Below are 12,841 nucleotides of genomic sequence, written 5' to 3'. Positions count from 1 at the left end.
ATTTACATTTCAAGAGAGGAGTGGCTAGAAAACAACAAATAAATATATGTAACAATGTCAAACAGGAGTAAATGCTCTGCAGAAATATAAGGCAGAGGAAGAGAATACCAAGGGCAAAGGGGAGATTATTTTAGAACATGTGGTCAGGAAAGGGCTGCTGGATACTTGAAGTCAGTCATGCCAAGCTCTGGGGAAAGGCTTTCCAGGCAGAACGAACAGCAAGAACAAAGGCCCTAAGGCATGAACAAGCTTAGTATGTGTGTAGAGCTGCAAGAAAACAGGGGTACCCGGAGCACAGAAAGGGCAGGAGCACGTGGAGGAGATGAGGTTGGAGTGAGAGGAGGGGGCCAGAGCTCAGAGAGCTTCGTATCTCATTGTAAGGAGTTTGAATTTTACCCTGGAATGTGATGGGAAGCTGCTGGATGGTCTTGAATGGGGAGTAACATGATACGATTTGTTGTTAAAAACTCACTTTGGCTGCCATATGGAGGACAAACTGCAGAGGGTCAAGAAGAAAGGGCCAGACCAGGCCAGTGGACAGGTGCCCTCCACTAGGGAGGTAGGGGTGGAGATGCGGAGAAGTGGTCAGGTTCAGAACGTATTTCGAAGGTAGAATCAAGATGATTGCTGATAGGTTACTCATAAGACATGAAGAAGAGAGGGCAAATATGGATGACTCAAGTTTTTGGCCTGAGTAACTGAGTGAAGATGGGTTTTTTTTTCCTGAATCAGGGAGAAGCAGTTCGGGGCAGGAGTTCAGGGGAGGGAGTCAAGGTGTTTTAGGGACATGGTATGTGTGAACTATGGATCTGACTTCCAAGGAAGAATGAAGTGGCAGGTGGATATATAGGTCAGGAGCTGAGGGCTGGATTCACACATTTCTGAGTCAACACTCACACATAGCACCTGTCAACAGCATTCACTTACAGAAGCCCATTCCATGGACCACAAACATGACTCCAAAGGTAGAGAAAAGGATAGACATGGTGACAAAAAGTTTTTAAACACTGTACAGTAGAATGTGCCATAAACAAAGCTAAAAGGCAAACAACAAACCTGGAAAATTTTTTATCATATATATACCAAGAGAATATCCATAATATATAAGGAGCTCTTATATAGATAAAAAAGATGGTCACGTTCAAAAAAGATGGCTTAGTAAGTGAAGAAACAACTTTTTAAGGAAGAAACACAAATAGCCATCTGACATATGACCAAAAGCTCAGCCTTACTTGTAACCAAAGAAATAAAAATAATAACCATAAGATACCATTTTTTACCAATCAGATTAGCAAATAGAAGGAAAAATTATTACCCATGGTTATCTCAGGGAGCAGGAAATGGTCCTTATCTTACCTCACTGACAAAAGAACTCTTTAGTTCCTGCACCAAAAGCCTTTAGAGAGTCTCCTTTGACTCAGCAATTCCATTTCCAGAAATTTACCCTTCAAGCACGCATAGATATGTGTGCAGGAATTTTTGTTTTTATCATAGCTCTACTTATGATGGAAAAGGATTCGAAACCTCACTGTCCATCCAAAGAGGATTAGTTCAGTAAAAGAGAGGACTATCGTGCCCGCAATGGAATTCAGTGCCACCCTTTAAGACAATGATGTGTCTCTGTATGTGCTGATGCTCACAATATACTGAGTGGAAGAAAAAGGTAACAGTCTGCATGACGTGATGCCATTTTTGTAATGCATGTATAAATATGCATAGAAAAAAGGTCTGGAAGGTTATACCCCAGACTGTTAACAGAGGTTATCTCCAGGAACTAGCAGATGGGATTACAGGTGATTGTCACACTTACATTCTTTCTTTCTTTCCTTTTTCTTTGAGGGTGGGGATGAGGAAATTTATCCTTGTGTTCTGATGGATGTGGGGAGGGAGCCAGGCTCAAAAGGTGTCACAAGCTCCAGGTGGGGAAGAGGGATCAGAGTTTAGAAGTAATTTGATCCTTCCCCTCCCCCACCCCCACTGGGCTGGAATGCCCCTCCTCTGCCAAACTCTGGGGCTTTGTTGCTTTAAAACTCACTGCTGTTGATGTGGTGACATTTTAATTGACTTAATTATTGCTGATCTCACAGTTTTTGATGCGAGACAAGGCTTTATTAACTGAATCCAGGAGAGGTACCCCTCTTGGCCCCACCACTACTCCAGCCCACTGGCCCTCTGAAGGTCTCCAGGACCTTGCCAGTCTGGCCTCTGCCCACCCCTCCAGTCTGCTGCCCCCACCCCCACCAGATTACCTGCCATTCCCTCTTGTCACCTCCATGCCTTTACTCCTGCTGGGCCCTCCACCTGAAATGCCACTCCCCTTCTCCCCCTTCACCTTAAAAATTCCTCTCTCTCCATTAAGGCCTAATTCAAATGATACCTCCTTGGAAATAGGGCTTCCCCCAACTCAAAGTCAGACTTCCCCAACTCCCTAAGAAGGCATCTCCCCTCTCCAGGCTCCAGATAACTAAGCTCAGGTCATAGAAATGATGATGGTGATACCACTAGTAATGGCTACCATTTACTGAGCACACACTCTGAGCCCTAGCTCACCACACAAAGCACCTTACATAGATTTTCTGAACTCTAAACACCTGAAGCAGAGTAGTACAATGATAATATGTCATACTATCTCCCCCATCAGACTGAGCAACTTGAGGGCACGTATCTCGTCCATTTTTGGACTCCATACCCCAGAGTGGGACTCCACACTCCACACACTCCAAATTACAGAGTCTGGAACAGAGGCAGGACTCAGGAGATGAAGATCAGATGAATGGATGAATAACAACAACTATTTATTAAGTGCCTCGGATACATCAGACATCTCCATCAATCCTCCCAGTGCCCTAGGAGGTAGGGACTGTTATTATCCCCATCTTACAGATGGGGAAACAGAAGGTGAGAAAAACTGGGTAATTTTTTAAAGGCCATGCAGCCAGGAGGTGGTGGAACAGGTTTCCACAGGTGAGCCTCCTTCCAGCAGCTAGTGTTTCCAAGCCCCAGTTACACAGGCTCTTTCTTCAGTATGTTCCATCCCCTGACTTCTAGCATCTCTGATTTGATCTAAGGCAATCAGATGACAGTAAAGTAAAGCATATTTCCCCTGGTGTGTATGCTCATGCATGCACGTGTGTGTTGTAAGGCTGTATGTGAGTCCAAATCTTCCCAGCTGACCTCCTCTCCCCAAGCCTCACATACCTCTTCCTCACTCCAAGAGCACATCAGGGCCCCAGATCTCCTCGGAGGCCACAGAGGGGCTCTTGTCTGTGGATGCTACTTAACATCCAAGCTGCACATGTGACACCACACAGTCACATATCTGCAGCTTATCTCAGTGTTCATGTGTGGCCATGTCTGCACATGACCTGATTGCAACTGTCCATGCAACTGTGTGCATCTGTGCTTACCTGGGTAACTATAATTATTTATGTGTCATCATGGTTATGCATGTCTGTGGGCCCATGTGTGTGAATCACTGTGTGTGTGTGTGCACATATGCCGGAGGAATATATACTAAATAGTACCCTCAAAAGTCATGTGGCCCTGAATAGGATCTGAGCAAGATGAGAGAGAAATATAAAAAGAACGAAAGAAAAAAAGCAAGGAGATGGAGTTAATGGAGAGAGATAGAAAAGCAGATCAACACAGAGAAAATAAATAACTCGTCTTACCCATTTTTTGTTTCTGCAACACCTAGCACAGAGCCTGGTACACAATCAGTGTTTAGTAAATAATAAATGTGAATGGATGAGAAATAACCATAGGGTAAGAGATGGTAAGGGAGGCAGAGCTACTATAGCCCAGTATGGTCCTCAGAGCAGAACAGACACTCAGAACCCTGGTCCCACCACCCACTCTGTCCCCAGGAGTACAAGCCTGGGTTGGGGAGAGCCCTGCTCAGTGGACACTTTTCCGGCAATCAGGCAACCTGGACATCCCCTCTTTGGTCTTCAGCCAGGCTCAGCTGCTGGAACCCCATCCATATCCAGTTCTGAGTGTTATGGGTCCTACAGGGAGGCCAAGAGCCACCCAGGCTGGGGTCCTGCAGAGCCTGCCGGAGCCTCTACATAGGGCCTTGCACTCCTGGCCCCAGGCCCAGCGCTGCCTGGGCTCAGCCCACTGCACACTCCAAACAGAATCAATTATATATTTAAAAGGTGCCGCCCCGCAATTCCTGGCGAGCCAGGAGAGCCATCCATCATGGCACAGCCGTGTTTCACAAGCTGTCGAATTGTGCTTACATTGGTTAAAAGAATCTTTATATTTCATTAAGCAAGCAGATCGGCGGATCTCCCGCCACAGGCGCCATATAGATGGCTTTAATTTTCCAAATCTGCAAATGCATCCGTTATGTCCCCGCGTCGCTGCTGGCTGCGGCCTAATGCCCAGCCAATCGAAGAATCAAGCAGAATTTTATTAGGGGGCATTTTTTATAAATTAACAGCAGCACTGCTGGGAAACCAAACGCAAGGCGTCTTTGACTAAAAGGAAAGTGGACCCCTCTTTGGCCACACCCGGCTCAGCCACCCACAAGCCTGCCCCAATCTCTCTTCACCACTTCCTCTCCTTTTTTGAACTTTTAACTACCCCTCAGCTTCTTCTTATCCCCACACACAACAGGGAACAAGGCAGAACAACTTTGTTTAAAGGAAAGGAAAGAAAGCCAGAGGGGAAGAAACCAACATTCTCTGAGCAGCTTGCCCCCTTTATTCCAAGCATGGGCAGACACATTATGTCAATAACAATGCCACCTTGTACTGAACATCTACCATAAGCCAAGCCTCTTCTACTCATTGACAAGCTTCAACACAACCCTGTGAGGTAGGAATTATTATCCCTACTGTATGCGTGAGAAAACTGGGACTCAGGGAGGTAAAGTCACCTGCCAAAAGTCCCACAGGAGTAGGCGTAGAAGCAGGACAGGAACCCAGGCCAGGTCGCTGAGATCTTATGATCAACCTGCTGTCAAAGTGCAGACGAGAGATAGGCCCTATGAGGACTAGCACTGGGTGTCAGCGGCAGTATGGCAGTACGAGGGATTAAAGGCAGGTTGCTGTCATGTACTTCCTTCCCTGAGAAATGCCGCTGCCGTTTCAGCCCGATTCCCCAGTGACCCTCTGGGGAAGAGGCTCCTGCACCTGTTTCTGCCACCCAGCAGTCTGGAGAAAAGGACTTGTACTTGACAGGTAGAAGGACACAAATACACAAGGAGCACAGGTGAAGCCTCCTGCCCAAACCCCAGGCTGCTCTATGACCTTGGTGAGGGTTTGACCATTTCTGACCTCTTCTGATACAACACTACCAGTGGTGGGAAGGAGAGAAATCCGTCATGAGAAGCGCATAACCCAGGGCCGGCCAGCACCTGAGGGAGGCTGAGGAAAGGTTCCTTTGTGTGTGTGCCTGTGTGCGCACATGGGTGTGTGTGTTGGAGGTAGCTGAACAAGATGACCTACAAGACTTCCAGCTCTGAGCCAATGGCTCCAAGATTTTAAGAGAAGCTCTGTGCTTGGCACATACCAGATAGTCAGCTGTGGTAACCTCATTAATTTCTTACCCTGACTCATTAATTTTTAGTCACCCTTAGCTAGCCCATTTGGGAACTGGAAAGGCTGAGCCCCCATCCTAGCAAGTTCCCTTATTCTCACATCTGTGCTTAGTCCTAAGTTGCCAGCAATCAATAATTGGAGCACTGATGTAAGGGGGTACTGAGACCCCTACCAGCCCCTGACCAAGGACCTTGAAGGCACCAGGTCTGAGGGCAGGTTTGAGATGTGGTTACCCCCAGCTGCTCCCTCTCAGATGCTGTTTGTTTCACAGGTCCATCTGCAGGTCACTGCTGAATGCTCCAAGCTCCCCAAATCTCCACTGCATCAGGCACTCAAAGGTACAGAATGACCAGGAACCAGCCTCTTCCTCCCCTTGTCAATGGCCGGAGGGAGTGGGCCAGGGCACCAACAATTCAGTGATTCAGTGTGGCCAGCAAAGCCACAGGGAATGGCCAAGGACACATTCCAGAGACACATACAAGGGTAATAGCTGGAAACGTGGCATCATTTCCTTGGGCATCTTATACACAGCTCTTCTGTGCATAAGAGCTGGGAAATCTAGAACACATCCGTCTCCCTCAGATCCTCATCCCCTAGCTTGCTAACCACTGCCCCACTGCTCCTATCAGTGCACATTTTAAACCTGTTTCCATCTCACACATTTAAAACAAATGAAGGGACCAGCTATCTCTGAAATTATCTCTTCAAAGACAAATTTCTTTAAGGTCATCTTCAAGTGGTCATTTCCACTCTCTGAGCATTTCCATTTCTCCTCCTAACCTACTGCGCTCCCCACCCTCCCACCTGCCGCTGAGACAAAGCTCTCCAAAGTCACCCTGCTGCCTCCTCATCTGGGAACACTGCCCTGCCACCTACATTACCTGGAGAGCTCCTGATCCCTCCCACAGGCTTAGGCTCCCCCTTCTCCAGGAAGTCTCCAGATACCCCAGCCTGAGTCAGGTGACTCCTTTGAACTCCTGTCATAGCATTACCTCAGCAAAGTGTAGTTGCCTGTTTGCCTGCCTTTCACCCAAGATATAATAACTATTTTTACCAGCCATCATGACAGAGACCTGACAGGCAGCATCTCATTTAATCCTCACAACAATTTCACAATTCCCACTTGACTATTAAAGAAGCTGAGACTTAGAGAGATAAAGTCAGTTGCCCAAAGCCACACAGCTAAGCAGCTTAGCCAGGATGGAATCCAGGAAGTCTAACTCCAAAGTGTGAACTCAGGGCTCACCTCACCAGCCCAGGGCTCCTGCAGGGCAGAGTCTGGCTCCAGAGTCAGTACTCAGTACTCAGAATGGAAAACGTTAGACCTCCATTCCACAAATAAAGAGAGAGCCACTGTTTGTCAGGCCACAGTCTCTGGGGTAACGTAATGAATTCCGGCTCCAGGGGCCCAGACTGAAGGGGAAGGGTCAGATGGTTAGATGTCCTCGATGAGGGGAGACCAGCTCTGGGCAATGTGAGGGCAGCAGAGCCCAGAACTGAATAATCCGAGACCCAGATCTCCTCATTTGCCTGCCCTGCCCTACCCAAAAGTCAAGCCATCTTCCAGCCATAGCTGCAGCCCTTACCTTGCCGAAGACTGAGTCCTGACTCACACCAAAGCCTGGCCACTGCTCTCACCGTGACTCAGTGACATTTGATGTGGCACCATGAACCCCACATTGCCACCATTAACCCCACACTGCTGGATCCATGTGGGGAGGTAATGGGCTGTTCTTGAAGTCCAGAATCTCTGGCATTCTCCTTCCAGCTCAGCTGAAGGCCCTCAAGATGTCCCTGGAGTCGGAGCCAAGGACCACTGACAGGTGGGCTTCAGGGTGCATGGCTTCGCTAGGCTCAGATCACATGGGGTGCTAGGCTCCCAGCATGAGGAGTCGATGGATTCCTCAAAGGAGATTCTTGTCTCCCTTCTTGGCTTAGGGATGGGGGCAGCGAGGGGAGGGGAGCCAGTGGGGAGAGCTTCCAGAGTCCTGGGTGGGTCAGACAGATCCTGCCCCCGCTGCCCTCTAGAGCAGCCCAGGCGCTTAGTTCCCTACACAAACTGTTATCCATTAACATCCAATTATCCCTCGGTCCGAGCCATTAATTATAAATCAGCTGCTAATTGGGGTAATTAGCCCCCCGCAGGCTAATGGGCCGAGACTGAGGGAGGTCCCTCTGCCTGCCGTTCTTGGTTTTCTGAGGTGCTTAATGTTGGGGAGTGCAAAGAAATCAGGCGGCTGGAAATTTTTTTTCTTTTTTTTTGTTTTTTAAGGCAGTGAAATGCGGCAGGGGGAGGGATAGATGCTGAAAAAGCCCTATTTTTGTTGTTTTCTCATATCCCGCCTGGCTTGGGCTCTTGAGGACAGGCGGCCTGGTGTGTGTGTGTGTGTGTGTGTGTGTGTGTGTGTGGTGTGTGTGTGTGTGTGTGTGTGTGTGTGTGTGGTGTGTGTGTGTGTGTGTGTGTGTGTGTGTGTGTGTGTGTGTGTGTGTGTGGTGTGTGTGTGTGTGTGTGTGTGTGTGTGTGGTGTGGTGTGTGTGTGTGTGTGTGTGTGCTGTGTTTGGGGGTGGGAGTGCGCAGGCCCTGGGAGTAGAACTGTCCGGATAATTGCTTGATGCTCCGTTTCCTTTCCAGCATAGATGCAGCTTGGACGCAGTGGGAGTGGAACAGAAGACAGGGTCGGACCCCAAGATGTTCCCGCCCCTCACGGGGGCGATGGAGGCTTCCTTGCTCGCCTGGTTCGTCCAGGCCTGGAGTCCGGCGGGGACCAGCTGCGTCGCTCCAGGCTTGTCCAGACCTTGGCAGGACCGGGTGCCGGAAACTGGGACTGCAGAGTCCTTACACAGCCACTGACCAGGCCCACGTTTGGGCCTCAAACTAGTGGAGGGCTAGAAGAGGGCGGTTCCCGCCCTGCGCGCGGACAGACCTAAGGATAGGTAGAAAGACGCATGGCAGCGGGACGAAAGGCCTCGGGGACGCAAACAAACCGTGGCGGATAAAGCTGTGAAGGCTGGAACAAGCCCCGAACCCCGGGGGGCTCCAATGACCTTGGGGCCTGCGGAAGCAACGTCCGCAGTGGCGGTAGCCAGGGCGCAAGGAGTGACCCAGTCTGGGTAAGGCACTCCGGCCTGGCGACCGCGGATCGAGGGGTATGTTTACTTTGCCGCTGCCGGAAACCCGACGAGAGTACGAGAAACTGTCTGGGCCAAGGCTGAGATTCCAGGTTTGTGCGAGTTGGAAGTCTGCCCAACGGCAGCACTGACTCAGAGCCAACTAAGTTGTCCGAAGAACGGACGAGTGACTAAATGGAAAGAGAGACCGCTGCATGAAGGCAGGGTCGGCAGGACAAGAGAGCCCATCTCAGTGCCCCTTTTACCCAAGGGGAAACTGAGGCGCAGGGAGGCCTAATAACTCCCCGAAGGTCAGAGATGAGGGGTAGTCGGTGCAGGACGAATGTCCAGCCCGAATCACCTGCTTCCTCAAAGCTCACCCGCCCCCCCCCCGCCCCCATCCGCAAACACCCCTCCCTACCCAACCCGCCCGCCCGGTAATGGGCTTTGGCGGGCGGCGGCGTCGCCCGGGGCCTTGATTAGATATTTATTGCTGTCATTTACATGGGCACCGCGAAGCGGCCGAGCGGGACCGTGGGGAAGGGGTGGGATGGGGATGGGAAATGGGGGGAGGGGCCTGGTTCCTCATGGACTGGAGACCGGGAGAAGGAGCAGCGAGGCCCGGAGAGAGCGACGGGTACAGGGAGCTGAGAAGCCAGGCGGACATCGTAGACCGGAGAGCCCTTGGGCTGCGCCAGGCAAGCAGGGGCAGTGAGGCTACTGTGCCTCCCAGCCTTGCCCTGGGGAGTGTCTGTGTGTGATGCGCCTGAGGGTCCATTTGAGTTCAACCTGTGTGAATATAAATGCGTTTGTCAGAGGCATTTTGAGAGTGTGTCCAACGGATCTGCCTGTGTGCCCTATCCATGTGGTGTTCCTCTCTACCTGTGTGACTCATCTGACGGAGCTACCCACAGCACAGGTGAATCTAAGGGGTCGACTGACGTTGTATGTGTGTCCCTGTGTGTGGTCAGTCTAAAACCTGTGTGTTAGCTCAGAGATAGGGGTGGGTGGGCTGTGCCCCTCAGTCAGATTCCCTGCTTTGCCCTGGAAACCTGCAAGCAGAGTCTGGGTTCTCCAATCAACAAATCCAATTAGGTATCCTCCAGACCCCAGACCTCCAGGAAGCTGGGCAGAGGGCTGCAGCATCGCCCTGTTACAGGCTGGACAGGGCAGAAGTACTGTCTGCCGGGGGTCCTTGGAATCTGTATCCTGCTCAAGATCCGCTAGACCGTATGTGAATGGATGTCCGGGGCCAGGTCCCCAGAGCAAGTTATGTTTATATCGAAGCAGAGAAACGGCTCCAATTTGTTACCACAGGGGATCCCGCGTGTGAAAGTGGCGAGGATGGGGGTGCAGGGGTCCCCCAGACACTCACCCATCGCCCTTGAAGCTGACCCGCAAACCCGTTGTCAGGCGGAGCCCATCCTGAGACCCCGGAGTGCTCGCCTCCAAGGTTGCCTTCGCCTGGGGCGGGTTTCCACTCCTCTGCACTTTGCCTTTAGGTTTCGATTTCCACGTGGGGTCTGTCTGGGTGGCTGCAGCCAGGTTCCCGTGGCCTAGCAGGAGTGGGCCGCATAAAGTCTTCTGGAGTTGGGGAAGGTGTTTGCCCCCATCCTGCGTAGCGTTTCCTTGCTTCTTGTCCAATCATTGTGTCTATCCCCGCCGCAGACTAGAGAAATTTGAGCCAATTATTCGGATAATTTGCCCTCACTAGGCAGCAAATTCGATTTTTTGCTGACCACCTACACACATATTAGCACAGCTGGTATGCAGAGACGGAGGTAGGGACCAAATTCACCAACTTTTAGATGGCACTGCTTTCTCCTTCTGGGAGGAGGACTGGGAATGCGGAAAAATGAAACGCAAATCCCAGCAAAATTGAAAACAACTCTCATCCCACCCCACCTAAAACTGATAGAGGACAGGACCTCCTAGGGAAATGCTGAGTCAGGCCAACCCGCCTGCAGCGCACAAGATTCCGAGCTCAAGTGAGGGAAAGAGACACCAGCCACTCCGTTGTCAACGCGGCGAACTGGAAACTTGCACAAGTTCCGCGGCTGGGGTGCTAACAGACTTTTTCTCCCCCCTTTCCATCCGGCAAGGCCCATGGTGTCAGCAAACCCTCCTTCTCTCACGGACGTCCTTAAATCCGGAGCCAACTCAGAACACCAGCACTGACTCAGCCGGCACAGGGCCTCTGCAGACTTTTCTAAAACGAAAAGGATCGTCCCGTGCACCGGGCGGAACCGGCTCCAAGGCTATGCTCGACGCTCTGCGGGTTCCTTGCGTTACGAGATTTCAAACACGAAAAGAGGTCGAAAGGCCGCAGGTCCCGGCCCCCTCCCACCCTCCAATCCCGGACTACCTCTTCGGACACATCTTAAGCCTGGATCCGGGACCTACCCCTGCACCAGAATTCAGGAAACGTTCGGGCCCCAGATACGAGACAAATATGGAAGAGAGGTTCTGCTCGGGTCCCCTATGCATATCACCACCGGGGCTGCCGCGGCCCCTGCGCAGAACCCGGGAACTAGGGACGCGCGGAAAGTTCAGACGGCGGTGTCCTGGACGTCGCCTGTTCCCGTCCATCCGGGTCACAGCCCCCCCGCGGTGCGAGGCCCAGAGAGGAGAGACCCTGGCAGTTTCTCCAGATCCTTGGCCGTTCCGCCCGTGCAGGGCGAGAGCAGCTCCAAGGGCTGGCCCCAGGCTGAGGTCCTCGCCGGAGCTCACCTGACCCACGCCGGCTGAGGCCCGGGGAGGCAAAACGAATTCCAGAGGACAAGGGTCGCTGTGCTCCAAACACCTACCTGGGGGACCCCAGCCAGAGGCCACGTTTACGAGGACAGAGGAAGGTTGATCTCTGAACCACCCCCAACTGGAAAATTTGTGTAGAATCGCAAACCCGAGAGAAAAGGCGCACTGGCCGGCGGCGGAGTTTGGGCCGGAGCCGCGCGGACCAGACCAGAGCCAGATCCCGAGTAATGTAGTGCCCCGGGCACCTCGGGGTTCGCCCGGCGGAATGGACGCGGAAGCTGGGGAGGCGTGGACGGCCCTTGCGCTACGCGGGCGGGGACCTGGGGTGCTGGCCGCACCTCCTCCCCAGTCCCGGCCCGGGGCTCCGCAACGCCCGGGGTGGCATCTGCTACGCATTACCCGGGCCACCTCCTCCCCACCCCCTCCAAACTGAGAAGGATTTGTCTCCGCTTAATATCCAAACCTTTTTTCGTATATTTTTTTTTCAGGAATGAAGTAATATCTTCCAAATGAGGCAAAACCGTGACGGATCCGAAGCGTTCTCTGCGGGTGCCTGCGTCTCCGCGGGCAGAGGCTTCTGTCTCTGCCTCGGCGCGTTTTTGCCCACGGCTTTCTTCTGTTTTTCTGCCCCGGAATTTCGCTCTCTGTGCGCTTTCTGTCTCCTTGGGTTGCTCGCTCTCTTTGACTGCCTTTTCAGCCCTGTCCCTCTGTCTCCCCCTTTGTATATCCTTCTCTCTTCCCTGTCTCTGCCTCTCTGGCCTTGCTATCCGCTTCGTCTGTCCTGCGCAGTTTGTCTGCAAGTCCCTGGCCCCATGCAAACTTTCCTATCTTCCAAGCCGGTACGGGACTGCGGACCCACAGAGGGAAGGCGGTCGCCAGAGCTCTCGGCCCACGTCCTCCCCGACCCCCTCCAGGCTCGGCCCTGTTGGCCCCGCCCGCTCGCACCTGATCTCCCCGGCCGCGCCGCCGCCGCCGCTGCCATCTACTCGCGCCGCTACCGGGTCTGGAGTTTTAAACCGCGTTTCCCGGGCGCCCGACTCGGGCCCACGCGCTCCCTAATGGCCCCTATGGCTGCCAATCACGCGCCGCTCCCGCCCCCGCCCCGCCCCGCCCCGCGGGTGCTGCGAAGCGGTTCTCGGCCTAGGCGGCCGGTATCCGACCATCGGCGGCCCTGAGGGCCCGGCGAGCATCCGTCACCTCCTCTGAAACCCCGTCTCTTTATCTCCCGGTGCCCATTTCTCTGTCTCTCTCGGCCGATCCCTGAGGCAAGAAGGGTTCTTAAGGAACCTTCCACTCCCAAGGCCTCACCCATGACTCCCACCCCCACCTTCCCTCCAAGATTAGTCCCAAACTACACACACACACACCCTCTCCCCACCAGTCCCACACTATCCGCAGTCCTGCTACCGCCGGGCCACCACACCACCCCACAA

At 52.6% G+C, this 12,841-nt stretch overlaps 1 protein-coding gene across 1 annotated transcript in view; it reads right to left on the bottom strand.

The window, feature by feature from the left end:
* Window positions 1-12,347, bottom strand: part of DMBX1 (diencephalon/mesencephalon homeobox 1) — a 36,290-nt gene extending 23,943 nt beyond the window's left edge. Inside the window, exon 1 of the mRNA XM_073233863.1 lies at window positions 11,872-12,347. The gene's annotated coding sequence lies outside the window, so the exon portion shown is untranslated. The remainder of the gene's footprint in view (window positions 1-11,871) is intronic.
* Window positions 12,348-12,841: the final 494 nt, after the last annotated feature.

This window comes from Manis javanica, chromosome 4 (genome assembly GCF_040802235.1).
Source record: "Manis javanica isolate MJ-LG chromosome 4, MJ_LKY, whole genome shotgun sequence".
Lineage (NCBI taxonomy): Eukaryota > Metazoa > Chordata > Mammalia > Pholidota > Manidae > Manis > Manis javanica.
This window is presented reverse-complemented; position numbering and strand designations above follow the sequence as displayed.